This window comes from Malurus melanocephalus, unplaced genomic scaffold (genome assembly GCF_030028575.1).
Source record: "Malurus melanocephalus ecotype Western Australia unplaced genomic scaffold, MMel_1.1 scaffold_3, whole genome shotgun sequence".
NCBI lineage: Eukaryota > Metazoa > Chordata > Aves > Passeriformes > Maluridae > Malurus > Malurus melanocephalus.
This window is the reverse complement of record NW_026623235.1, coordinates 7,328,316-7,354,883: the sequence shown is the minus strand read 5'-3', so window position 1 is coordinate 7,354,883 and position 26,568 is coordinate 7,328,316. Positions and strand designations below refer to the sequence as shown.

General features: G+C 47.0%; 2 long non-coding RNA genes across 4 annotated transcripts in view; one reads left to right on the top strand and one right to left on the bottom strand.

The window, feature by feature from the left end:
* Positions 1 to 26,568, bottom strand: part of LOC130575002 (uncharacterized) — a 127,259-nt gene that overhangs the window by 41,687 nt on the left and 59,004 nt on the right. For all 3 annotated transcript variants that reach the window (XR_008965507.1, XR_008965506.1, XR_008965505.1), the window contains exon 3: positions 26,272 to 26,352. This is a non-coding gene — a long non-coding RNA (uncharacterized LOC130575002). The remainder of the gene's footprint in view (positions 1 to 26,271; positions 26,353 to 26,568) is intronic.
* LOC130574995 (uncharacterized) lies at positions 2,052 to 17,073 on the top strand. Its single transcript, XR_008965502.1, has 3 exons — positions 2,052 to 2,984; positions 15,185 to 15,393; positions 15,707 to 17,073. It is a non-coding gene; the product is annotated as an uncharacterized LOC130574995 (long non-coding RNA).

The window sequence follows — 26,568 nt, the reverse complement described above, 5'->3', positions numbered from 1 at the left end:
GGTCATCTATTTCAAGGCCCCTGCAATGAGCAGGGACAACCATGGTTCCATCTCCACACTGCAGCAAGGATGATGGCAACCAACCCATCGCTGAGAAAAGAGCCAACAAAATGTTCAAAACCCAGCTCCACACAAGCTAAACAGAAACATGGCTTCTGGGAGGGAGATCTGGGCTCACATGGGGCAAGAAGGACGGAAAATTCAAGTGTGGCATCCAGCCCCAAGCCCGGCACTCAGCCCAGCTCCTCTCAGCCTCACATCTACCAGGGGTGGTCTTGCCYGGAACTGATGCTGATAGACAGTATCAGAATGAGATGCAAATATGGAAAAATATGACAATGTGAACAGAATTATCAAAGTCTCCCCCAACCTCTACCATTTTGTGCTGTTAACTCTAAAAGCAAGAGCACAAAGGAACAAATTGTGTGTGCAGGGACCTGGGTRCTGAGACTTTCCCATTTATCATCATCAACAAAACTGCCCTGGGAAGTAGGGCAGGCATAGAGCCCAAGGAGGTTCCCAGTTCAGCTGCAGCTTCCAAGGTTTCGATGTGATTAGGCCCATGACTCTCCCCCACAAGCTTTTTGGCACTGGGACCAACCCATGATATTGTTTCCATTAGTTCCTCCCTCTCAGCCATGCCAGTGCATGCCAGTTTGCCATGCGAGACTGTGAACGGGATTGAGGAACTGAATCTACAGAATAATCCAGGGGAAAGAAAAWATGTCAGCTGGATGGGCTCCCTGTTGCAAGTGCGTTCAGCAACATCCTTTGTTCAGCAGCCTGAAATGGTTTTGGGTGTAGCAATGCAGAAGGATGCCCAGATATTACAGTAACACTGCTCAGCTGCTGAAGGAATGAACCACCAAATGTGGCCTTGGGCTTTTAGTTTTTTTTAGTGACTAGCTGTATTTATGTGTGCTAACAAAAAACTGGACTGAATTTGGTGAAGTGATCCTGTTTCTCTGCTGACTGGCTTACTGTGAGATCCTGCAGCACTGGAGGAACCAGCTAGAACATGGATTGCAAACCCAAGGCATGCTGTTTCTGACTGAGTGCTGAAGAGGGAAGCCCACASCTGAAGCTTGGTATACACCAGGGACAATACAGGTACGAGCTGAAACACTGTCAAAGGACATGTCAACTTCACCAGGCTCCCTGACTAACAAGCTGTGCAGGAGTAACAAGATCTCTTCAAGTGTAGTTGTGTTTTATTGCCTTGTACATGGGATCCCACTCATGTGGGATGGATATGTGCATTTATTTTATTATTTGCTGAAAGTATTCACGCTATGTCCCAAAAAATGCAAATATGTCCTTTGCTGCTCAGAAAGGCATGTCTTGTGGGAAGATGAAAAAACCCCAAAACTTGTTTTGCTTCTCTAGCCTGCTTTTAGACTGATGCATCCCACTCTTGAAGAGCACGCATAGGTAGGGTCAGCAATAATTAGCAATAGCCTTTAAGAAGGTCCTGAGACCTTGGGAGGAAGGGATTTGTGTCTGAGCAATGTGAGTGCTCAGATCTCCCCTCAGTGCACACAACTATCCCTCTGTTGCCCATGGCACTGTGTTGGGTCACCCTCTGTACTCCACTCCTGCAGCTCCACAAAAAGGCCAGCGGGACACCCTGCACCCCACGTGCCCCTCTGGGTTAGCCAGGATGGGGGCTGAACTCATGGAATCACAAAATCATTTGGTTTGGAAGAGACCATCTACCCCAAACCCCCCCAGAGAGCAGGGACATCAACTTTATCAGTTTGCTTGRAGCCCTGATATACAACCTGATCTTTAATGTTTCCAGAGATGGCAYATCTACCACCTCTCCRGGCAACCTGTTCCTCCTCCTCCTCTAAGGAGACAAGTGAGCACCCAAGTGGCATCAGTGGCTGCACCTTGATGGACCCAAAGTATAATTGGTGATGACAGAGTCAGTGGGAAGATATGATGACAAGACCATGGTGTTTTACCCAGTAACCCCAGTAACGCTGTGTAGTACTAAGATGGGAACCACCTCTAGGGAGATTCTGAAGCCCAAATTTCTTCACTTGGTTTGGAAAGGGCACAACAACTCACTCCTTGTCTCTGGCACACATCACTACCCCTCTTTCACTACCGAAGTACCCAGTTTAGGTTTTTGAGCTACACAAGAGCCACCAGCTCTGGAAGGACCCCGGGGAACAGCAGCACCACAACTGGGGACTGGGATTTTCTCCCTGAAGATGTTTTTCACCACCACAGAGTACATGGGAAAATTCAGGGGATGAGACCCCCACCCCAAACCAGGGCACGGCTCTGATGGGGCACCCACCCAAGGTCCAGAAGAGCCCAAACACAYAGGAAGGGCTCAGCCATCCCGGCACCGCCGCTGTGCCAGCGTTAATCACCACACCACGGCTAACAGGGCTGCCAGCCCAGCCAGTGCCGGTGAGAACAAGCCCTGGGGAAGAAACATGGCTCTGTGTCCTGGCTTTGCAGCCCAGCTCCTACGTGGGGAAACAAAACGAGAGGCACAGCTCACCCGCTCCAAGGAATACGCCCTCCCTAATGAGAGTCGACCCAGGAGCTATGCGGGAGTGGCGCCCATTCCCAGGCAGGCTTCAATGCCACTGAAAGGCAGCGACGGAGACAGGCAGCCTCCGAGGAAAGAGACAGCAGTGGGAAATTTTGCTTTGATGCCGGCTCGCCAGCTCGCTGCGGCACCAGGGAGGAGGAGGAAGGACGGCCGGCTCTCGCGATGCTCCCCGGCATGTGCGTACACGCAGAGCTGAGCTCAGCCCGAGATCCCGGGAGAGGCTGGCAACAACCGCAGAGAGAGTCACCAGCCGTGCCCTGCCTGGCTGGGCMACACATGGCTGGCACAGCCGAGCCCCACAGGGCCACCGAGCACCCGCCGKCGGACGAGGAAGCCCACGGAGGAGAGCTGGCACTGCAAGGACGCTACGAAAGGACCGTGTCGTACAACCATCCATCGTCCCAAGATGTCGGTAGGAAAAACTCCATTATCTGTAGCTAAATCTGGGCAGAGTGCAGTGCCAGGACCTCTTCTCATCCCAAAGAGGTTATGTTCCAGGAGACACAAATATTTTTATCAGCCTTGCTGCTGCTGTTAGCACGGTAATGATGTCAAGCGTAACCCAGCGGCAGCAGCAAGGTTCAGGGTCTCGGATTCACCGAGGTCTCGATCTAGCTCTAGAAAGCCAACAGTAGCAGTGGGATCAGAATAAATACAAAGGTGATTCAATGGAAAAGATTTCCCAATTAAATTCCTGACACTTGTATCCCTTCCCCACCTCCTGTCCTTATCTGTTAATTTGCTTCCATAGATAGCAAAGCACTTAACAGCTACTTAAGTGCTCTTAGCACCCGTCATCCTGATGGAGAAACTTGCACTGGATTGAGCAACCCTTAAATTGCCCAACAACCCGCTGGGTGAGGAGAAAGCAGGACTGGTTGAGCACAAGTCTATCCATCCCTCTGTGCTGCCTTGCTGCAGGGTATGAGTTACCGGCAGGAGAGCAGGGCGGTTACATGGAACAGCATTTCCCAGGATAGGGTGTGCCCCACCTTCACAGCTGCTGGAAGGCACTGGGCACTGTCTCTGCTAAGAGAGTAGTCAGAAATAAATCACTTTTTTCTTTCCTTTCGTGTTTGTTTTCCTCATTAGCAGTTTTCTGTGTTTAAAGCTGAGAAATGTAGACTTCATGCAGAAAGCAAGGGCTGTCAAGGCAGGCAGCATATGTGGTTCAGTTTCTCCATTAACGAAATAACACTGATACCTGCAAGAGTTTTCAAGCAAAAAACACACAAAAAAACCCTAAGGATTTCTGTTCTATTCTCACTGTCCCAAACCCTCTGTGTCCAATGTCTGAGTTAAACAGCTACACACTAGGGCAATTGGGAGAGGGCATTTCAGAGAACCAGCAGCTACCAATGTGTGGACCTTGCCATACAGAGTCCCTACCAAAGCAAACAGGACATCAGAGCTGACTAAAAGTTGCGAAGTTGGATCCATCCAGCAGCAGCAAACACCCATGCCTGTGACTCTGATGGTGCTGGATGGTTTGAATTATTTGTACAGGTGACCATGGAGGACAGCCCATGGTGAGTAGGTCCACCCTGACTGGTGGACCGCCAAGATAGAAGATGATGAAAGTATTTCTGTTTGCTGTATTTCTGCTCCAGTGTGCTGTCAAGCAGCTGCTTGTTCTCAGCCCAGGGCAGCGAATGTGTTCAGTGGACAGAGCAGCCAGAAAAGACCCTCATTTGCCACAGACTTACTTGCTTTTCTTTATTTCCCTCACTTGCTCTAGTGGCCCCATCTTGTCCATGCCATCCTCTCACCCTCCTCATATTCACTCATTTGGCCTTCTTGTAAGCTCTTAAACCATTACTGTACAAATGAACAATTAAGGGATTATTATYATGGAATTGAGGATAATGCCCAAAAGTCATCACACCTTCAGAGAAGTCCAACTTAACCAGGAAGAAACTGGACAGAACTATCTACTGGTAATACTCATGATCAAAACTAAGGCAGATACAGAGCATGGAAGACCACCTCTGCCCTAGCTCTTGCTGTACAGCTGTGGACATGGGCATGGAGCAGTTTAGTGGCTTGGCCCAAAATCAGGACATTGGGTCCCAATGTACTGCACCTGAGGATCCCAAACACGGGAAGAGCGGAGTGAATAAAACCTCTTTCCTACTGCACTCTCCATCACAGTCCTGCCAGGAAAGAGGGTTTAATTAATATTTCAAGTACAAGTGCAGTTAATAAACTCTGTCCAAAAGTAACCCAGCTGCTCAAACACAATTAATTTCATCTCAACTTCTAGGAACTTCTAGAGGCTTCTTCTCTTYGGTGCTGTGCATCAGATGCAATCTTGGGGTCCCCAGCTGATGGGGTGGTCCCCAGCTAATGAACTGAATTAGGCTACTTCCATTCTCATTACAAACCCTTCAAAACAGTGTCCTTTAAACAGAGACCTTGAAGCTACCTTCAATAAAACCTTCTCCATGTCTCTGTGGCTCAAATACAATTGTACCAGCTTCTATTAGGTCGACAGTGCTAWGGTACCAGCAGTGCTCACTTCTGCTGATAAATCCTCCAGCTGCCCAGCCTGTGCATCTGTAGCTCACACACAATCCTTGTCTTCTCATGAGGGGTCCAGTGCTRCCCAGACCCTTCATGTGAAACTCCAGCAGCAGAGCCAAAAGCGGTGACAGGCAGCAGCTGCTGCAAGSAGCCAGGTTATGCAGAGCACCACATTCCTCCTCTGGGAACGAGGGCAGCACGAATAAACCTAAAATCCRATTTTATTGCATCTTTCAAATTCTTAACAAGCCAACAAAAATTACTGCTGCTTTTTTATTATTATTTCCCATTTTTAAAGTGGCATGGCTTTTAGAATCTATACTTACATTTTAGATGCTAGGATACTGTTAGATGCATCTGGGGATTGTTAACCAGAGGCACAAAAGAAAAAATAATAATAATCATCATGATAACAACAACATGAATTCCCCAGCAGGATGCACAAGAGTTAGGGAGTGACTGTTGCCCTCTTCCCTGCCCAGAGTCAAGAGCAAAAGAACATCCCTGAGTCTCTCTGCCCATGCTGGCACTGGGGCAGTGCTACACAGGCAGGGTGGCACAGGACATGCAGAACAGGACCTTTGGAAAGTAGACAAGAGCCTTGCAAAGCTCAGACTAAGCCATCTGCATCTGAGGGCTTGTCAGGGAGAAAGCAAAGCCTTTCTTGAAGCAGGCAGCTGCCCATAGCAGGAGAGTCTGGGAAGAGGTGCGAGTAGAATGGGATGCAAGACAGGATGCAGGGCAGGATGTGGGATGAGATGCAGGACAGGAGGCAGGATGAGATGCAGGATTTGGGATGAGATGCAGGACAGGAGGCAGGATGAGATGCAGGATTTGGGATGAGATGCAGGGCAGGATGCGGGATGAGATGCAGGATTTGGGATGAGATGCAGGGCAGGATGAGGGATGAGATGCAGGGCAGGATGCAGGATGAGATGCAGGGCAGGATGCGGGATGAGATGCAGGATTTGGGATGAGATGCAGGGCAGGATGAGGGATGAGATGCAGGACAGGATGCAAAGCAGTGCGTGGAGCGCATCCCAGTGGGAATGACAGCCCTGCTCCAAAGCATTAACCTGAGCTCTTTCCYGGCTCCAGCCTTCCTTCCCAGCACTGTGCCACACACATCTGTGTGGGGAGGGCCGGTGTGGCAGAGAGCCAGCTCAACAACTCAAGAGGTGCAATTATCATTAAAGCCAAGCAGGCTGGAGCAGGGGAGAGGAGATGCCTCCCTGCCAAATGAATAGGTTTAATGCTGCTCACATTCCTGCATTCCTCTGCTGAAGTGTAATGAATAAACCCTCACAAACTGCTAAAAATGAGGTGGTTTTGGTTAAGCCTTGCGAGTGTGTGTTTTGTAATCTTACACCTTTGCAGACAGAGAGCCCTGCTATRCTGGTAATCTAGGACTTGAGGTTTTCCAGAGCTGGCTTGTGTAACCARGCAGAGACATCAGCACATGCCTGTTTTATGGGAACAGCATCTCGATCACAAGGGGGGAGATGGGATAAAAAGTGCATGGAGCCAGGCAGGTCCCTTCCTAGGCAGGAGCACAGCATGGGTCCCTGATCAAAGCACACACACAGAGCCACTTCTGGTGACAGAACAGGATAGCACAGCATAGCACAGGACAGGACAGGACTAGATGAATAGAATAGAATAGAATAGAACAGAACAGAACAGAACAGAACAGAACAGAACAGAACAGAACAGAATAGAATAGAATAGAATAGAATAGAATAGAATAGAATAGAATAGAATAGAATAGAATAGAATAGAATAGAATAGAAACCATTTCAGATGGAAGGAACTTAAACCAACCATGCAGTCCAAACATGTGACCACTTCAGGGATGACCAAAAGGTAAAGAATATACTCAAAGGTATAGTTTAAATGCCTCTTACACACTGACAGGCTTCGGGCATTGACCACCTCTTTGGGAAGCCTGTTCCAGTGTTTGACCATCCTGTTAGCAAAGAATTGATTCCTTATGTCCAGTCTGAACCTTCCTTGATGCAGCTTTGAATCATTCCCACACATCCTACCACTGGATCCCAGCCCCTCCCTCTCCCCTTCCCCTCTCCAGGGAGCTGTTAGGGAGCAATGAAGTTGTTCTTCAGCCTCCTCTTTGCCAAACTAAACTAGTCCAGAGCCCTCAGAGCCTGGGCTTCTCCAACCTGCCTTTGTCAGCACAATCTCTGACCTCTCCTGCCTCTTCATCATCTTCCAGTTCAACTTCAGATTTCCCCCCCACRGGCCCTGTGGCCCCAGCCATGGTCCCATCCTTCTCCACCTCCCCTTTCATCCATATCCACCAGAAATTTGGATCATTATGATGGTCTGTGCCCTCCTCCATGCAGACTCTCCTCTGTACTCCAGACTGGTCTCCTTACATTCAAGATTAAGTCTCAGGACATCTTGTGAATGCTCTTTTACCCAGCATCCAACTCTGCCATTGTCACTGAAGCTCTTGCTTTCCTACATCACAGCCAACATACCCACACCTAACTTCTCCTGACCAGCAAGTGTACTGCCACATGGGGCATGGCTTCCACCCCACTTCACCTTCTCAAGGATGGCCCCTTTCTCTGTCTCATCACATAAGAGCTCTCTATCTCTCAAGGCTTATCCCATTCCCTACAGTACCCCTACAGTACTCTACCCCTACTATCTACTATTGACTCCTGTAATGTTGATTATTACTTAGAACTTGGTCTCCCGGGCCAGTCAGTGGAAAATACCTTTAATATTGAATGATATTTTCTCCCTTCCTGCCCCTTGTCTGGTAGAAATTTGTCTCAAATGTCTGCCAAACCACCTCAGCGACTTCATCAAAACTCTCCTTTGCTGTGATATTTACAAGAAAACTCAATAACTGTGAGGCTGCTGATGTTCTGAGGCGTGTCTGTCAAGATGATCAATAGCGTCCTGGCATTTTTATTTTATTCTCCCATATGCATGTACCAATCACCACCTCCTGTCATTGATCCAGACCATGAGCTMCTTGGGGGATGGACAGCCTTTGATTCAACATTTGTACAAAAGATAATAGGCTCTAGGGCACAGTTAATGCTCCTACAGTCATCGTGGTGAAAATAACACTTTCAAACATCCATCAAGGTCAAGAAATATCTGCTTGTGCTAGGAATGATCCCCAGGCTTAGAGCAGACAACATGACCAAGGAGTCCACCTGGACAATGTCAGGAAGCCACAAGTTACCTGAGACACTCACAGCACACCAAGACCCAGGTGTCTTGCTGCTGCATCCAGTCACAACACCACCCTATTTGTTCCCAAACAACTCACAACACAATGTGCTCTCACCAATTACTACCAGCACCTCTTGACACCCTGCTTTTGGTAGCACGGAAGGCATCCCACAGTGATTTCCTGTACATCACAGGCCACAGCATTACCCTTGTTTACAAGCACAAGCTCCATGCTGACTACTCAACTCTGACTGCACTGCAGTGATGCTCTCTTTACCAGACTGGAAATCGTAGAATAGACTGGCTTGGAAGGCACCTTTAAAAGTCACCCAGTGCAACCCTCCTGTAATGAGCAGGGACATCAATTCCATCATGTTGGTCAAAGCCCCATCCAACTCGATTTTGAATGTTTCCAGGGATTAGGCATCCACTCTATCTATTCTACTCTGGGCAACCTGTTCCACCATTTCACCACACACATTGTCAAAAATGTTTTCCTTATAATCTAGTCTGAATTGACCATCTTTAGTTTAAAGCCATAGCCTTTCATCATGGCAGGCAGGCCCTGYTAAAAATGTCTGTTCCTATCTCTTTTATAAGCCCCCTTTAAGTACTGAAAGGCCAAAATAAGGTGTCCCAGGAGCCTTCTCTTCTCTTCTCTGAACTGMACCACCCCAGCTCTCTCAGCCTGTCCTCATCAGGGTCACTGTGAGACCAGGTAAGCTGGTCTGGATCCCTGAATCTTTGCCATCCCTCCACTTTTGTCATCTAAAAGTGACCAACACCAAGCATCCCTTGCTGCTGTTTGGCTCCAGGAGCAGCCTTGAGCAAGACCTCAGAGTGTTCTGGTCCAAACTCTGCCAACAGCTCCAGCCCCCACATGCGCACCGGCATCTCTGCTATCCAACCAAGGAGATGCCCAACTGGCCAGGCAGACAACCTGTGAGTATCACATCTCATCCCTGGGCAGCYCTGACACAGAGCTTCTAGCAAACTGAAAAACAGGGAAAAAAGCAAGCTCACAAAGAGGCGACTTTCTCTCCACTGCCCAGGATAGACTTGCAAGGCAAGTTCTTCCACCAGGCTCCAGGGCCGGCCRAGCCTGCCCTGCCCTGCCCGTGCCAGCAGCCCCAAGCAGCGCTCGCTGATGGATGAAATGCAGCAGCCCCACGGAGCTGCACTGCAGCACAGAACGGAGATGCACACACAGAAGGGCGGGGTTTGTTCTCCCTTTACACTCATCCATTAGGTGAACCTGACCAGAACTAACGCCGCAGTGACAGGAKCCAGGCACCAACCACAGACCTTACAGACTTGAAGCACACAGCGAGAGATCCCCTCCCTCTTTCAGTGCTTCTCACTGGGGCTGAGCTRCATCTCTGCAGTTTGGGGTTTGATTCGCCCCATACAGAGGGACACCAAGGCCCACATTTGCACAGCCCGTCACAGGCTCTGCCTACCCTGCTGGGAAACACTTCCCACTCTTACATCAGACATTTTGCACATGTGCACATGAAAATGTTTCTGGGGTAACAGCTTGCCCCTGCCACCCTGCAACCACCTACGCTGCAGGTCAGCAACACCACTGCTGATCAGGGTTTCTCCAAGGAGTGCAAGGCTGAAAACACTGTTCCTTGAGAAATAGGCATGACTCTGCTCGGTTAAAACAAAAACAATTCCTTTGTTTTTATTAATGTAACAATTTCACATCATAGGCGTTTTCAGGCTCCCTGTGATTATTTTGTATATCCAGTGCTACAAAGTTCACAGGCACAGCCAAAGGCAAGAAGGTCCCTCTACAGCTCTGATGAGTAGGGATTTCACATGATCCAAGTGGGATGTGTCCACACAGACATGTGCAGACAGACCTGGGCTTGCTCTGCTCATGCCCAAAGCTGACTGGGATTCAATCCAGCTGAAGACAAAAGSCACAGAGCCACATCAGTACAGCACTCTGCCCAAGCTCATATGACYAAAGTGGGTGCCCTGGGCAAACACCAGCCAGACCTTTGATTTTGCTGTCCACAACAGTTATATGAGAATGGAAGGGTTATAAATCACCAATAGCACAGAAAATTCCKAACAACCATAACCAGTAACTGTTAGAAAGAACAGCTTTAAGTGCACAAGTGTGCTACTCTGCCCTATTTGAATGGTGGATTTCAAGCCATCTGGTCCCTTGGGGAACAATATTCCATATTGTACGGGTCTGTGGAAAGCAGCACAAAAATGTAACTCTTGTCAGAAGGCTTACATTCCTTTGAAAAGATCCCAGGTCTTCATTAAAAAAAAAAAAAAAACAAAAAAAAAAAAAAAAAAAAAAAAAAAAAAAAAAAAAAAAAAAAAAAAAAAAAAAAAAAAAAAAAAAAAAAAAACCCAAAACATATTTAGGAACTCACAAGGTGAGAAAGGCTTGGAAAACGAGTTAGAAAGCACATAATTAAAGGAAATCCATCCTTGGGTGGAAAGAGCTGTTAAAAACCCCATCAACCAAACCTCACAGAACGTMAGTGRCCTCACTGGTACAGTTTGTGAGGAACAGYTTATTCAAAAAAAAGGAAACTGTTCTGAAGGAAGAAAGTGCACTGAAGTTTAGCCAATACAAAGATAAACGTGGATGTACAAAGAAAGGCTTTAACATCCTGAATGATCATCAAAAGGCACCTCCAATAACAAGGTGACAAGGAACATTTCCTGCATCACCAGTGTCCCCATGTACAGATGGCATCTGGAAGTGCCCTATACCCATCCAAGCAGCCACCAAGCCCAGTCACGTTTAGTCYGAATGCATCAGTGAACACATGAGAACAAAGCATATTTCTACATGTGYGTGAGTGACAAGACAATCATACACTGAAATAAAAGGAACTGGAGGTCTACCAGGCTTTTCCCTTCTATTGAAATAAAATTTTACCCTATGCCATGATTATCTGCAGAGGACTTWTGTTACTTTCAAGATAGCTTAGAGGGGAAAAGAATCAATGACCATCTATTTATACCTCAGGGACTCTCGAAGCTGTTGACGTTTTTGGAGAGAGAAAAAAACCCACTAAACTTTTACATCTTTTAAGTGATGTGGATGTAACTTTGATGGGTGAGATGGATTGGGCTGAAAGCTCCACAATGTGCACAAGTCCAGAACTGCATCACTGCCAAAGACCAAGTAAGCTCTCCTCACTTCCTAAAGCCACTGCTGGTCCTGGTGATCACCAAACYGGTCCAGATGCTGGGGCAGTTCACTGATCAGCAGAAAGCTCACCCAGGACAGACACAAACTCACTTTTTGTCAGTACAGTGAGCTGTGAGTGGATCAGTGCTGGAGCAAGCACAAGGGATGAGGAGGGCTGGAGAAAAGAGCRGTGCCATCGCCATGGTGRCAGGGATGGTGACAGCSCAGCACAGCCCAGCACAGCCAACAAACAGCACACGGGAGAAATGGACAAGGAGGAGGAGAAGGGAAGATTATAACAAATAAAGCACTCGTTTTGTTTTGGGAAAACTGACTATAATTAAAACCCAAAGGCAAACACAAACTTGGCAGCTGGAGAGAACAGTGCTGKGTTCTGTTTTGGATTTGCCTGGTGTTCATCAGCCTGGTTGGCAGGACATTTGTTAAGTAGCTCATCTGAAGGGAAATTCCTCTGATTTTCCTTAAAAAATTCCAAGCTGCTTCAAACAAACAAAAACTATTCTCATGTATTGCCCATACCCAGTTTCCTGGACCAGATAAACATATTTATTTTACCTCTGAACAGATATTTTGCCACTCCCTACCTCTGTGTGAAGAAGCCAGCTAAGGGAAAGGAGGACACCTGCTTAGTCCAAAAGAAAAGAATCAGAATATGGTGATGCTTTGAAAATTGCACAAAACACTCAAGTGGAAAGAAAAATAAGTGAACAGCCAGGAAAGCTGCTTTTGGCCCTGGTACTGGTTATAGCACCCCAAAGCTCTGGTTGCTCCTGGCGGTACCTGCAGCTGGCAACCCCTGCCTTGTAACCTGTCTGTGTCCCATGCTGGGCTTTCTCTTCTGTTCATTAAACTACACTGAAACATCCTTTTTGAAGTGATTTGCCAGAAAAGGCTCTGCCACATTTGAGCTGTGGCTCTAACACTGCTCTGTCAATCCAAATTAGGATGTTGCCTCCTGATTCGTATCCAAAAGAGGTTCCACCTGTATAAGGTGATGCTCAAGTTTCAGAGGACTCTTCTGCTGTCTCCATGCAGGGTGGAAAACACACCCCATGAAGAAGGATTGCACTGAGAAGCGTTTTCCTAGGTGAGGGTGGGTATCTATCATCACTGCTATCCCTTGGGACATCACTGAGAAAACTCAACATGGTAGTGTAAGGCTGATGTGCTGCACAGAAGCCCATGATGCTCCCACCCAGACGTGTCAGCTGCAGCACTGGAAAATGTAAAGCCATCTCTGGATGGAGGAGGAGAGCTTGCACAGAGAGGAAAGGTACAGCAAGGGCGAAATTTGGACCTATTCCCAGTTTCCAATGGAAAGGGCTCAGCCAGATGAAGTACATGTTCCCCTGCAGATCTTCCCCAAACTCCAGCCCTTGCTSCTGACTGCCCCAAGGGGCTGCCACTTCCACAATCAGCACTGCAGTGCCGTGACAGGCAGCAATGCCTGGAGCTCATGTGCATGCCCCAAAGTCCCTGCACCCATCACCAAGCAGTCTGCTGGGCATCCCACTGCAAAAGTATAAAAGTGTCACATGTGCCATAAAAACAGGTGAAATCGGTATTCCTACCCCTTCAATCAGCTTTTAATTGCCAAGGTAAAACAGGACAGGTGCTCAACAGGAGTCGTGCTTGAAAGCGTCAGAGGTGTTATAGGCTTTTTTGTGGAAATTCCCCTTTTTCAGCAAGTATCTTTGAAATAAAATGCAGCCTGTGAGAAGACTCAGGAAAACCTGAAATAACAGCAATGATTCAACCAGCATGCATTGTTCAACACAGTAAAGGCAAAAGCACTGAAACTCATGAAGTTAACAGCACAAATTAGAGGTTTGTGAGCAAACAAAAAGTTAAMGAAGCACAAGGCAGAAAGACCAAAAATTATCAGAAGAGATGGGGCAGGAAACAGAAGGAGAAATGGAGGGAAGGTAAATCTTCCTTGATTGCACCAGCTTTTTCTAAGGGGCTATGGGTACCATTTCAGCAATTTCCTTCAAACAACAACGCTATTTCATGAATGCATTCAAGCGCACTGGCACCACACTGCCCCCACTAAAACTTTCTATAAACCCCTGTTTTACCACACTAAATACCAGAAGTTTATGGGCAAACTTCCTGTCAGGCTCCTGCCCAGAGGGCAGCAGACCCAGCACTTCATCCAGGGACCTCTGGCAGATGCTCCAGCTGTGGGTCACTATCCTGACTTCAGACTCTTGGAAAGACATCAGCTGGTTTGAGTGTTGAAAAAAAAATCTGAGCTCTCCAGGGAAGATGAAGCCCTTTTCAGCCTGGGAAGTATCCCACGACATATTTTTAAATCACAGTCATGCACAGGAGGAACCCATGCACTGGGCTGGAGCACCAGCTCCTGTGTGTATCTTCTGTGGCTGAGCATCATGGGCAGTGAGCAACAGCCCCAGCAGACTGTTACACAACAGCAGGTTGTTTATGTTTGTAACTAAAATGGTAAAAAGAGAGGCGGGGGGAGGGTGGATTCACTGCAAACTAGAGTATGAACCAGCCAGAAAGAAGGTAMACTGCAGCTGCCTCCTCCACACCAGACACACATCATGCCAACATCACATAGCTGCATTAGTGGAGCTCTCTATGGAGGTCAGTGAAGAAGGAGAGGGAGGAGGTGCCTCAGGCACCTGTGGTGCAGCCCACGGTGAGGCAGCTGTACCCCTGGTGCCCATGGAGAACCACAGAGCAGCAGAGATCCACCTGCAGTCCGTGCAGAAGACCCAGACCAGCGCTGGTGGATGACTGAGACAGGGCTGTGAACCTGTGCTGGAGATGGCTCCTGGCAGGAACCTGAGGACTCACGGAGAGAGGAGCCCACACTGGAGCAGGTTTCCTGGTAGGATGTGTGACCCTGTAGGGGACCCACACTGGAGCAGAGTGCTCCTAAAGGAATAGGAACATACACCCTGTAGAAGAGTGACCCACACTGCAGCAGTTGGTGAAGGGCTGGAGCCCATGGGAAGGACTCACACTGGAGAAGTTCGTGGAGGACTGTCTCCCATGGGAGGGACTCCATGCTGGAGCAGGGAGAGGATTGCTCTGCCTGAGCAGCAGCAGACACAACCTGCAATCAACTGACTGTAAACCCCCCATTCCTGTCTCCCTGTGCTGCCCAGAGTTAAGGAAGTAGAGCCAGAGAAGAAGGAATGGGTGGGTGGAAGGTCTTTACAAGATTCATTACTTCTCATTACCGTGCCCTGATTTTGATGGTTGTATTTTCACTGGTAATAAATTCAGTTCATTTCCCCAAGTCGAGTCTGTTTTGCCCATGACAGCAATCAGTTCATTATCTCTCCCTGCCTTTATCTCAACTCATGAGCCTTTTGTTACTACTTTCTCTCCCCTCTCCCCTCTCTCAAATGGCTTTTGGCATCCAAAGAGGGTCAATCCACCACAAAAATGAAGACTGGATTGGACATGCTGAGAAGCTCCTCACCAAGGCACCCAAGTGACTCTGTGACAGCTGTGTCACTTCATTGACCCACATGTAGCACTGGCTGGGGGCATTTGAACTGCAACTCTGCAGCATCCAAGCTGGGATGGATGAGCCCTCTCTTGGCTCTATCCACTCAGAAAACAGCTCAGATCTAGCAAAACTTATCAGCAAAAAGTTTGGCTCAGGACTTCACTTTCTGACCACAGGCTTATTTCTTTCTCTCCCAAAACAGATGAAGAAGGGCAGGGGTTAAGTCCAGCCTGGGATGCTGAGTCCCTGCAGATGGGCAGTGAGAGATGAAGAGGAGCATTTCCCTGATCCACCTGAACCCAGAGAGGATCTCCTGCACTGCTGCACTCCTGTTACTCCTCTTAAYAATTTTATTCACCAACTGCAAGTAACTCCAGAGGCATTGTCAGCACTGATTCAGAGGCCTGTGAGGTATTTCCACATGATTTTATTTTTTACTGGCAGYGTATTTCTGGCTAAGTCAACAAATCCAGTCATTGCTGTTACACATTGTCCTCAGTCTGACATTTATTTTTGCTCATGGTAGAAGAAACTGCAGTTCTTTCTGATTAACTCCACAGAAATGCCTATTACTCAGACAGGAGTCTGAAAGTTGGCTTGAACTAATCAGCAAATTGGTTTAAAACAATTAGGTTCTGAGGATGTGCATCCTCTGGTATCCAAAATGTAATTCTGAGGGTTTATTCACTTCTGATGTTATTTTTTGTCTTACCATCCCCACCAGGTTAATCCCAGACAGGACAGAAACATCATCAAACCCAGCCAGCCCATTGTGGTATAACCCAAAATAGCACMATTTGTTTCTGCAATGGGCTTCCCAACAGAAGCAACATATCCTGTTCCAGTCTTGGCTCTCTACATGCCTTGGGATTCAGTTTTGAGGGAAAGAAGTCCACAAAGAAGCTGCATGAGTTAGTGCAAAGCCCACAAATGCATCCTGCAAAAGGCAGTAGAGATACCCTAAAGGGATCGCACAAGGAATGTTTTGCCATAGAAATACAGAATCACAAACTGTCCTGAGCTCRAAGGGACCCACAAGGATCATCGAGTCCAACTCCTGACCCTACACAAGGCAACTCCAAGARTCACACCATGAGCCTGAGAGCATTATTCAAACACTTCCTGAACTCTGGTAGGCTTGGTGCACTCCCCACTTGCCTGGGGAGCTTCTTCCAGTGCCCCAATGCCCTCAGGATGAAGAACCTTTCCCTAATAACCAACCAACCCCTTTCCCCTGCGRCCCCAAATCAGCTTCATGCCATTCYCTCAAGTCCTGTCACTGCTCACTGGGGAGAAGAGATCAGTSCCTGCCCCTCTGCTTCCCCAAACGTGCAGCAGGCTTGCCCAGCTGGCCAGGCACCACTGCTGGTGGTCCAGTATAGAACAATTCACCCTTAAAACAAAATTAATGGGTTTCAGCAAGCACAGACCACCTGACAGAAGGACATAAAAACACCCTAAGAAAGACTTAGAGCACACAGAAAAAGCCAAGGCTGTCCAGCCAAAGGGCTGCACAGTGCCCTTTCATAGACCATTCCCCCAGGTGTGACAATAGAAGAATATGAGGCTGCAACTGGGCTTCCATGGGAGCACAGGACCTGTGCTGATGGTTTCAAGTTGGCTCAGGATCAGTACAGCTTCTCAGGGGAAAAACAGCCCTGAAGGACTCAACACAAAGCACAGTGACTCTCYTTCCCTGTTGTCAAAGCATCACTTGAAGCCAGAGCTTGAAAATGTGTTACCTGGGAAAGCAAAGCAACCACATTAGGGAGCGAGAGTACAAAGCACACTGTGACATCTACAAGTGAGCTTGAGCTCACTCATTTGTATTTCAAAGGCCACGTTGACACAAGAGATTTTTCTTGTTCTGGCTTTGGCTGTGAAGGGAATGATACACAATTTTGAGTGCCGCAGCCWCTGAGTCAGCTTTCCTGCAGAGTTAGAAACAACAACATTCAGCCTGCTTCACTGGGAGAACGTAAGGACCCATTTTGGAAAATRCCACTTTGGCTAATATAAACAAAATCAATTTCAGGAGTCTTACTCATGTCCATACACCCATCAACCCATCCTAAACTTCCTATGGCTTGAGTGAATATTAAGCTAATCATGTTGAGTGCCTCCCCTCCTTCAGTAACTTCACACTATGAAAGTTTTCCATCCTCAGAGCTCTCGATGACTGATGGTGACATTTAGCAACAAAACAGGCTCAACAGTTTAACACCTTTGTGGCCTCTATCACACTGTAAGGTATCCTCCTTTGGAGGAAAYTATTACTTCTGATCCCACCACCAGCAGGAACCCCACCAGTGCAGATCAGACACAGCCCACTTGGTGACAAGCCACAGTGCTCCTTAGACCRAGAGCTGCCTCTTCAGCCCAGAAACCCAGGGTAATACTGAGCAGAAATACAGTTTAGAGTCTTCCCTGTCATGCCACCAGGACCCTTGCTGGAGGTGGCAATATCCTGCTGGGGCACAACACCTGCCTCAGCTGACAACCTTGAAATTGGCAGCCAAGGTACAACAGTGCATTTATTTACCTGCAATAATTTCAGCCTCCSGTCCTCCTCCTCGTAAACACCAACTGCCTCAAAGGAACAATCCATCCTCCCCACTTTTCACCCACATATTTTATGCCTGTTTTCAGGTCATCTGTCCAGGAACTCCAGAGCTTCTTGGAAACCTCTACTTGCATACAACAAAGCACATCACAATTCATCTGGGCAAATATGTAAAACTGACAAAGTCACAATGTGTCCAATACCCTTGGTAGATACCATCATGACAATGTAGAGGCCTTAAAGAGATGCCATCATAACAAAGTCCATGAATGTCCAACCAACAGAGATCACCCTCTTCAAAGCAGGACCAAAAGACGGGAACCTTAAGTGGGTATTTTGCTCCATTGGTTCCTTCAGGTCGGAGCTGACCACAAATTTTCACTCTTCCTCCATAACTGGACCCCACAGTYAACGCTGGCTCCTTTCCTGTCCCCAAACATGTTGACATTGTCACAGTCCTTCCACCCAGTTTTTTTGGGTCACCCATGTAACCCAAGCAGGCAAAATAGGAAAGCAAAATAGCAATGTAAGGTGTTCAAGAAACTATGGGGGAATCAATTTGCCCAATTAATGATCTTCAAATCAAAATCAGAATCTTCCTTTCAAGCCATCCATCCAGTGCAGTTTCTCACATCTATCTTCTCCACCCACCCACGCACGCCACCTCTGTCCTGGCTGCTTCTCCAGCYTTCATCCATGCCTGTGACACTGCAGTCATGGTCCAACATGTCTCCCCCACTATTTCAGGGCAGGTTTATCCCCATTTTTAAAGCCATTTTCTCCGTATACACTTTGGCCACATTTGTGGACCCGTGCTCATTTGCACACACTCAGCTCACAAACATTTGTAACTCATGGATCTGGAGAGTTCTACCCAGCAGCTCCAAAGTCCCCACATCCTTCACCTGCAGTCACCTGAGATGGTGCTCAATAATTTGTGTTTTCTCTTGGCTGGGTGGAGCAATGGCCTTGTTTGGGGATGAAGGGAAGCAAGACAGGTCACAGAGAGACCTGGCAATGGAGTGGTTRGACCCGACATATCCAACCCAAGATCCCACCACGAAAGTGAGATTTAATTCCTTGTGACAGCACAGATGAGACAAGCTTCATATAAATCACATGGAGTCTGACACAGAGCTATACATAAGATATATATACAGCACACACCAAAACAACACCAAAGAATGTGGATGCCAAAGCAGGGATAAAATTAGCATATTAGAGAAGTGGCAAAATCTTAGAAGATAATGGAAAAAAACGTCTATTTTGAACAGTAATGAACACATTTTAAAAATATGGGATATTCTTGGATTGAAGCCCTACATACCACAACATACGACAATCACGTCAGATTGAAGAACACGAAAAATCAGCCAGAAAGTCTGTGGGAGATGTCCCAAGAAAAACAAGGATTGCATGTGGTAGGGCGCTGCGGCAAATTATTTCCTTGGCACCACAGAATGCATCAGTGTGCTGTCCAGTCCAGCCTGCTGCTGAAATGCAACTTTATTAAAGTCACATAGCCCTTACATAGCAAAAACTAGGATAACCTCAGAAATATGTTTTCAAAATCTGCTCCTTTAAGATTAGTCCAATATTAATGACGCAAAAAGCAACGATAGCAGGGAATACAGKATGCCATTTTTAAGACTTAACCCAGAGAAAACGGAAATGTCAATAATGTCAAATGCACACAAATGGGAACCAAATAATACTGTTGTTAGCTCAATTACTTCATAACAATCAAGTTATACTGCAAAAGTAGATGGAAAATAAATGAAAATGGGCCAGAAAGTTTTTCCCACAACTGGATAATGTGTCCAAGGCCATTAAGGGAGCATACAAGCATCCTAAGGTTAGGAATCAACCTGGGAAGACTTAATAGATGCTCTAGAATGGAAAAACTAACAAATGTAAGGTACTACTTATCTGCAATAAAGCTTACTGTAATATTAAACAAGGACTAATTAAATTCAAATAAAGGAACTATATATATTGATCAGTAATAAGGGCAAAATGCAATCAGAATCCCTGCACTCAAAAATTAAGACCTGCAACCAAGATGGAGGCAAGTATAGTACATGTGAAGATACATGTTCTGCTCCATACCTTATGGACATCAGGACTTTAATGCAATACCTTAGGTAAAATCTGTCCCCAGCACTTTCTGAGGAGAAATCTGTGCCCGAGACACCAACACAGCCCTGAGCATCATTTTCCCAGCTCAACGTACAGCAAAAGGTTTTCCTAACTTTCCCATCCTTTTGGAGGCTGTTTTACTGGATTATTTGGTTATGGGCACGAGGGATGAATTGCAGACGAGGGGTAACTCAATCCCTCTCTCCCTGGAGGAGCTCCAGTGGCAGTTTGAAGTAAGGTGCTGACCTTGGTTACTTTAGTGTTTTGTTTTTTTTTTCTCCTGCAAGCAACCACAACAGAAACCTCAAGCAAAATTGTCCTAAACTCTYTGGGAGATTTGGAATTCAGTCCAACATGGGTGCTATTTGAACTTCATGAAAGGAACATCTTACATRAAATAAGTTTGTGGTGGTGTGCACCAGTAAAATTGATTTTAAAGGCTAAACTGCCAGATCATCGGGAGAAATACATTCRTTAACTCCCAGCATACTGGCAGTTTCAAAGATGCTCCCACGGCCCAGATCAGTCTGTTATCCCAAATACAAGCATTCATTTGCAGCTGTAGCCAGGAAACAGCTCCAAATTTTATATTTATTCTCTGTCTCAGGGAAACAAGGACTTAATACTAAATTCATTTTACACACAATCAACAGAGACATCAAGAAACTAGAAGGTGGGACTGCTCTCTCCCTAGCCCCAGCTGTCTGGAAACTGGGCATCTAACATAAGCCAGATATTCAGAAATTTTCCATGATGCATAGAAAACAGCCTGGTCCAAAGCATTATTTGTTCCCACTCTTCCCACAGAATGTAAGTGGTGTTTACATTGGAAAAGCGTGGTTTTGGATTTCACACCCAACCTCACCTGACTCTAAACCACAGCCATTCAGGAGCCATGAAGTCCATCAAGCAGCAGCTCAGACTGGCACAGTCATGCTGCTACAACACATCCAAGTGGGTCAGCATTTTGGATGCCAAGTCATACTTTTGGACATTTCTAGTCTAGCTGTCTGACCTGCCCATGGTCATTTGGGAAGTATGTTGCAACACCAGGACCAGRGTGTTTCACACTCAGGCTTGAGCTCTTCCCCCTTTTTTGGAAAACAAAACTGCTTTTAAAGACTTCATTTGTGCTCTCAGAAAACACACAAAAATTAATCCCAGAAAGCATCAAGATTTTGGAGGGTTTTTTAGCACAACTGTGAAAGAAATACGAAAATTCAATTCAGCACGATGACCCATTTTCCTCCATCATAGAGACATCTCTTCATGGATAACCTCCATGGTATGGGAGTTCCCAGCAATCAAACACAATTTCTGCCATTTCCCGCCTGGTTCTGCTCAACTGCCCAGCAGCCCTGACCACACCAGGAGTACAACCACAGCACAGCACATGGAAGGGGCTGCAGCCTTAGATGCTCATCCAAAACACCAAGGCATTGAGAATAACACAAAACAGTCAGAGCCATCCAGTTCATACTCTCTGGGACTATGCCCAGTTAGGAAATCTTCCCAGGAAAAGATCATTTGTAAAGCACTATCTATACAGCAAGGTCTAATGATTTAATCCCCATCACAATGTAAAGCTGATGCCTTCCCATGGAAGAATGCAATCCAGCAGGGATGGATTCCTGGCATGTCACTACACATACTTAATTAGAAGGAACATCAACTCTCCCTGTCATGACCACAAGGAAAGACAAGATGGAAAACCGCCACCCATCTCATTCCAAGTCAGCAGCTCCCAGTCTGCCTGCTTGGAGCAGTAAGGGCAACCCATTCCTCCACAGATGAGCTCCCTTGATTGCTCTCAAAGACCCCTCAGGTCCTCTTTTYTGGGGGAATCCAGGTGACAAGTTCAGGCAAACAGACCCAAACAAAAGAGAAACAAAAAAAGCAAACCCAACACATATAGCCAATTTGGCAGTTTGGACACTTTGTTTTCCTGCCCAATTTTTAATCCCCCTTTCCATGAGAGTACRTTGGCATTATGCAGCCCCATCACTGTGGACCCCTCAAGCCTCCAGGCTCCAGATTCTATGCCAGCTTCTCCAAGGTGATCCTGGTTTGGCTGCAAGCTGCACTGGGGCRGGCAGCTATGACTCAGGGTTGCAGCTAAGAAGCATTACCCCTGTGGGGCACTGGGATGTAAGCAGAACACACCCCAGTTTTAATAACTAACCCTTTTTGACCTCAGCCCCTTTATTCCATATAGGTTTTCAACATGCAACTTCACAATTCAGAAAATGAACGCAGATTTCCTCAAAAGAGACAAATTTACTAGGGAATATCATCCACATAAGGACAACATCTCCCTAAAGGAGACACCTCTGCAAGACATGCTGCAGATCAGACACTGAAGATAAAAATACAGACAATACAAACCACCTCTGAGAGCAGCTTTTTCATGCGTGTGAGTAAACCATCCATAGACACCGTTAATTTCAGGAGGAAACAGCAGAACCAAACAATCCATTCATGCAAAACCTAAAAAAATAAAAAAATAAAAAAAAAAAGAAAGACCAGAACACACCTGGTTCAACTGCAGTCTGTAACTGGATGCCCTCCACAAACACGGGGCCCCAGAGAATGGCTCGGGGTCACAGAATGGGTAAGGCTGGAAGGGGSCACAYGGCCACACACACCACRCAGTCTGCAAGGGACTGATCTGAACTGATGCCGTGCTCTCTCCAGACATAGATGTGTCACCACGGAAGGTGGCAAGCTGCYSGCTGGCCCAGWCAGCCCTGGGAGCTGCTGATCAGAAGCAGCTGGATCTTGCAGAGAAGTCTGTGAGGAGCTGAGGGGAGACCAGACTGAACAATGTCACCATTTTTTTTTCAGATTTATAACAATGGCTCTGTGAGGATGAAACTCCTCAAAACCTTTGCTCAAACACCTGGGTGTCCACACGGGCAAGGACAGAGCCTGCAGAGAGCACGGGGCTGCCCAACCTGCTGCCTCCTCCCTACCTTCAAACCCAAGCACCCGCGTGCACAAACATTACCCCATGAAGATACTCTGAAGAAGCAAAAATATCTGAAACAGAGACAGATCGAACAGATTTTCATCACCACATCCTGCACATATCAAGTGAAATCAGAAAGGGGGAGGKGCAGTCCACAAAATAAACAAGCAATTAACCCTCACAGTGAAAGAGTCAGAGTCTTGGCTTTGGGGAAGGAGGAGAATGGCAGCTGAGGAAGAGCTCATTAACRAGGGAAAAATAGAGAAACTATCAATGAAATGAAGCAGTGACCTGCACTACAGGAGAGCACAGGTGAGAGTGGGGGGAGACCAGCCATCTGCAGCTAGGGCTGAGCTGACAACACCCAACAGACACTTATTGCAGGTCCAAATCACTGCCAAAAAAAGTAATTTCATTAAAAACTCAGGTTGGGTATAAATCCAGGTTGGGTGTAGAACTCGACTGCAACAGAATCCGGGCATGATTGGCAGAGCAAGAGCTCAGCTCTGCTCCACCCTGCACTCAGCATCRCCAGGCTGTCCATGGAAGGTCCTGAACCCACACCCGTTGTATTCATGTGTTGCTACTGCATCAAACAAGTGGCAAAGCACAGCCTAAAGCCCTCCCAGGGGGGTTTAAGGTAACCCACCTAACGTGGTACCTGCCCGGGCAGCACTCAGTGGGCTCTGCTCACACAGGGTTCCTCACCCTGCCTTCCTCAAGGAGGGTTTAAACTGCAATTCACACACCTGTACTGGGATCGACAAGGACTCAGCAGGGCTATGTGAAACCTGGAGGATGTAGGGACATCTCAAGGGCCAAGCAAGGGACCCTGCTCCCCCACCAAGGCAGCAGAGCCACAGCCCAATCCTTTCCTCTCTGTATCTCCTGGCCTCTGGGCTTTCCTCTTTTCGCCTCTTTGCAAGGTCGTCAGGTTTGACAAAGTTAACTTGTCCTCTTGGACAGAACTGCTTTTTCTCAGGGTTGATCAACTTGTGTCATGCAAATTACCCAGGGTGGAGGTAAACCAGAAAAAAAGGGGCATTCAGATGGTTCCTYTTATGTTTCACAAATCATTTGCATCCTTATTCTCTGCCTTCAGGGCAACTCTCAGTTGACTGAACACCTGCTTTTAGCTGCCGGGAAGCACATAACAAACCTCCTTCTCCACCCACCCCCAATTCACACCCTTTCCGAGTACTTAACTGGTGTCACTGAGGCTTGCAAAATCCTCCTCACTTCAGGCAGGCTGCTCATTTTTATCTTGGTCAAGACAGAGATGACGACATTCTCTTGCTTACCACGTCCCAGAATCCCAAAGCATCCCAGCTCAAGGAAATCCCAAACTCAAAGAAAGCAGAGAGCCTCACACCAGACTCCCCCAGCTTTCTGGCTTCGCATCTGTGACCCCTGAATACCCTTGCTGATGTCCACGGTGTCAGTCCAGCACAAAAATGCTTCAAAAAAAGGAGTGATAGAGAAAGAAAGCCAGATGGACTGAGCTTAATTGGGAAAAACCCAAAGAGACATCCAGCAGCCAAGTAAAAATGACACTGTTGCCTGGGAACCACTGATACTGCAAAAAGCATCCCCCCCTTCTTAGGATCTCCCTACACAGCCCTTGGATCTCCTGTTAAATTGCTCATCCTTAAAGTTAGTCCTCACAGCAACTCCAAAGAATCCATTTATTCCTGCCTTTGGAACTCCAAAGAATCCATTTATTCCTGCCTCTGGAACTCCGAAGAATCTATTTATTCCTGCTCTCTGGATGGAGAACCAAGGCATGGATTCAGAGCAAAAAGATCAGAGACAGAGGCAAGCAACAAACACAAGGGCACCGTGAGTCCCTGCAACGTCTTCTGGTTCCCAGGGCAGATGGAAAGAAGGCAGGAGATGTGTCAGGCTCAGGCAAAGAKCAGTGACCACATCATTTCATGGTGACAATGTCTCCCTTGCTGTGCAAAGGAGATGTCTCTCTCCAGGGTGGCAATGAAAACACTCCCATTATCAGTAACACAGAAAAGCTAACAGTAAATTCCAGAGCAAACACTAAATAAATTAAGAATAACATACACACATTCCCTTTGCCCACTCAAAACTAAACAAGAGTGATGTACTCCAGTAAATTGTATTTGTTCCTTGACTTGAAGGTGACAATCTTGACAATGACCATCGGCATCAATCCCTCTTTCTGAACACACTGCCCCTCAGAGAACATACTGAGGGTATTGACAGMAGTATAAGAATACCAAAAATCTTCCACAAGAGTTACCTCTGCTTAGGTACAACACCTTGTACATCTAAACGTCAACCAGTGTGGATATTTATCCTCAYTGCAGTAGGGACTAGCCAGCACAGGCTGAGTACTCTGCAAGCACAAACAGAACACTTTTCCACCCCTCAAAGAACCAGGAACGGAAGCAGAAGAGGTGGACTAGCAAAGTCAGGCAGATATCTGTGGAGGGATTTCCCATGGGTGGGAGACACAATGACCTGTACAAAAGCTCTGGATGGAGATTCTCATCATAGAGACCTGACATGCAGGTGCCAGCTCTTCACAGAAGCACACCTGGGGGATGCTGCCCCTTAGCCAAGGTACCAGGATGTGGATGCTCCCTCTGGAAGTGTCAGGTTCCCATGGGGAGGTGGCAAGCATTGTTCCAAACCTTCCTGTGGCTGAAAARCCACAAGCCACATCACTGGAAAAGCCAAGGAGCAGAGCAGCTGCAGGGCTGGTTCCCAGGAGGTTACAGCGCAGCCCAAGCAGCCTTGCTGGCTCTTAGTGCAGCGGCTCCTGGGGCTGCAATAAACTCCTGAGGCTGGAATCATCCTGCTGATTCTCACTGGGGCTGCAAGAGCCAGCGTGAGATGACCCAGTTGGACTGAAACCTCCTCAGCAATCATACCCCATCCTTCAGGAATGTACGTACGCTGCCAGTCAGGGTGTATAAATGCAGAGAGCAGGCTCAGACAAGTGTCTCACAGATTCAAGCTGTGCCCAAACCCTGAAGAAAATTTAAGGGCAGCTTAGGAGAGGCCAAGCTTTCATGCAGTGGCTTTGGATACCCCCAGCCACAAAAGCAAGCACCCTGAACTCAAGTCCTCCTACACAGGGTACAGACATTACACATGCCTTGCAGACTCTATATCCAAACCAGCTGCCCAGCTGTGCTGACAGTGCAGAGAAACAGGTATTGTAGGCAATGATTCAATCCATTCAGGTGCCCTCAGCAGGTCAGGCACTTCCTAAAAATATCTATTTCCCTCCAGCAACTGTACAAAGAGGTTGGGGAGGGACTCGATCAGTRACAGGTAATTGCAGCAGCACTCACTAAACCCCAAGGAGTAAAGTCCCCTGTTGTGGAGCCCAAATACAACCAGAAATAAAGTCTGTGTGATACACAAACCTCAGCTTATTCCAGATGTCTCCAGTGGTTCTGAGACTCCCAAGCACAAAAGCAGTCTACAGTCCTCCCACCAAGAGGCAAAATACAGGGAAACCTGTACCAAAAATGGAATCTGGAGGATCAACAGAAGAGGTCTCACCCAAAGGGTGCAGGGAAAACCAGGAGGGCTTCTATGTCCGGGCTTATGGGTGCTGAAAGACATCACCACTCACCTCATTTCCCAGGAAACCCTGGCAGGATCTGACCTCCCTTTGACACACTCCTCCTTTCTCCTTTTTGCAGTCAACCAAGACCTATATGACATYACAACAAAAGAAATGTCAGCACGCCCAATCTTGTCCCCTCCCTCCAACAAAAAAATTCCATTTCCTTAATTTTTCAACATAAGGCTACACTGGAAAGCAGTTCTATATAAATTGCAGCTTATATATAGATATTTAAATATTTATATATTGATTTAATATATATTGCCTATTTAAATATATACATATAGACATACACATGCATAA